Here is a 2,524-nt window from a genome sequence, read left to right as displayed (position 1 = left end):
CATCCAAACCCTCTCAGTTTCTCTTGACCTAACTTTCTCTTTTACAGATGTCTTTAGATGATAATTTCTTATCATGTTACTTTCTTAGGTCCTAACTGGCCTCTCTCCATCTTCTTTTTTTTTTCTCAGAGCTGAGGACCGAACCCAGGGCCTTGTGATTGCTAGGCAAGCGCTCTACCACTGAGCTAAATCCCCAACCCCTCTCTCCATCTTCTGTTTCTTCCAGCTGGTCCTTCACTTTACAGTAGCCAAAGATAGCTAAGTGTAAATAGGATCGTGTCACTTCTCAGTTAAAAAAATAAAAAATAAAATAAAAATCATGGCTTTTCTTTAAAAATCATTTTTTTTCTTTAAAGGTTAACATCCTTTCATATCCTACTTTCTTTCTACCTACCCATTTTATTCCCAACCAAAAACAGATCACAACCACGTTGGTGATTCACTTCTAGAAGCCATCTGCATTCTCTTCTGCTTCACTCCTCCTCTTGTCTCACAGGGAACAGGCTGTTTAACCCCACTAGGGGACACCACTAACGCCTTGTCCCAGGAGCTGCCTTCTCAATTTCTTCATAAGCTTTCCTGTGTTTTTCCATAGAGCCCTGGCTTTATAAAATTAGAAAGAAATGTATTCATGTCTTCTCTATGAGGACAAGATTATGTGTATGTCTGATTTGTAGCCATCAGGAATAACTAAGACATACACTTTAATGGAAAGATGGATATGACTGAACAATGCACCACAATCAAAGCCAGCATTTCCAGCCCATCTGGGTTTGTTTTGTTTTGTTTTGTTTTGTTTTTAATGCTTCTTGGTTTACATAACTTCTAATCTTCGTTACCTTGGAATGTACTATAAAAACTTTTAATCAAAACTGAAAAAAAAAAACTTCCTAAAGAAATTGTAGCTACTTCCTTCTCTAATGGGGCTATCACATAGCCTAATGATATTACTATGAAAGAGATTTTTTTCAAAGAGGCTCTTCATTAAATCATCTCCCTTTATGAAGCAATTTTAATAATAGCAATAACATTTTCAAAACCAGTTGTGCAGATTATATATATATACATATATATGCATAATGCAAATAATCATATGTATATTTTATATGCCTAGGGTTAAGCACTTAAATAAATCACATGGTAAAACCCAGATGTGGTCTTAAACTTGTGTGGGAATCCTATTATAGGTGAGCCATGCTGCATTTACTCTCCAATGGGTAGAATTAGGAGGGAGGGATGATAAAGTAATTAACACTCCGAAACTTGAAGCTATAGTACAGAGATTAGAATACTTGTCTTACAGTGTTGAGAGGATTAATTAGAACAATCCTAGAGTTGCCTGGATAACACTGGAACATAAAAGGCGTCAGTCAATAGCAGCCATTATTTTTATCGTGTTATTATGGTTATCAACATCCCTTTAAAGTCAAAGGGGAATACCATTCCATGTGTATGGAGCTAATAATCACCGACGGGTGATTTACTCAGATGATCACTTTTTGGTGCATGCGTGTGAAATGGCCACAATTTTGCAGCCCTAGAAATGATTGTCCTTACTGCCAACTGTATAAAGTCCTGGTGTTCTTGCAAGGTTTTCAGAATCTTTTTTTTTAATGAATGAGGCAATTTATTAGCCCAGCATCCTTAGTTCTAATGCTTCTTGTTGGCAGCTGCCTCCTGTCCGGCGATCCTGTCCGGCGATCCTGTCCAGATCTCTCTGTCCCTGAGGTGTTAGCTTGCAGCCCCCATCTTGGTCCTTTTCCACCATTTTCAGCCCCTCCAGGGCTTGTAGGACACGGTGGGCCACACTCTTAGAGCCTCTACTGAAATGGCTGGGCCTGACACCGTTTCTCTGCCGTCCTCCGTAGATCTTGGTCATGGAACCAACCCCTGCACCACCACGGAGGTACAGGTGCCGTGCTGTGGAAGCAGCTCGTGTGTAGAACCAGTTCTCATCATATGGGGCAAGCTCTTTATGTTTGGTCAGCTTGACTGTGTCCACCCATTCGGAAACTTTCAGCTTCCCAGACTTTTTGAGGAAGGCTGCCAGAGCTCTGATGAACTCCTGCTGGTTAACATCTTTTACAGTAACTCCAGGCATCGTGCGGCCTCTGCGCTGCCAGCCAGGGGAAAGGGAACGACCCAGAATCCTTTAAAACTATGGGCAGAGCACATCAATACAGAAGGAAAAATACAGAAATGTCCGGACATACAGAATTAAAACTTGCCATCACTTATAAATAAAAATGGAAGTGATGGAGAGCTGTATCTCATTATTATCAAATTAATGATGTTTAACTGGTTTTGTGATAAAATTTCCCATGGGTCACGATTCAATGAAATTGGGACTCTGGTGTCATATTTAAAAAAATATATACTATGTTTAAACATATGTAAGGGATTCAGGTTGATTTTTACTCATTATTTTCTACACTTGACAGTATCAGTAATATTTTAGCCAGCATACGCTAAGCATTTTATATGGATTACCTTAGAAAAACATTCAGAAACTGCTCACCACAGC

At 39.5% G+C, this 2,524-nt stretch overlaps 1 pseudogene; it reads right to left on the bottom strand.

Annotated features, from left to right (window-relative positions):
* Positions 1 to 1,650: 1,650 nt before the first annotated feature.
* Positions 1,651 to 2,136, bottom strand: Rps19-ps6 (ribosomal protein S19, pseudogene 6; annotated as a pseudogene).
* Positions 2,137 to 2,524: the final 388 nt, after the last annotated feature.

Source organism: Rattus norvegicus, chromosome 7, assembly GCF_036323735.1.
Source record: "Rattus norvegicus strain BN/NHsdMcwi chromosome 7, GRCr8, whole genome shotgun sequence".
Lineage (NCBI taxonomy): Eukaryota > Metazoa > Chordata > Mammalia > Rodentia > Muridae > Rattus > Rattus norvegicus.
This window is presented reverse-complemented; position numbering and strand designations above follow the sequence as displayed.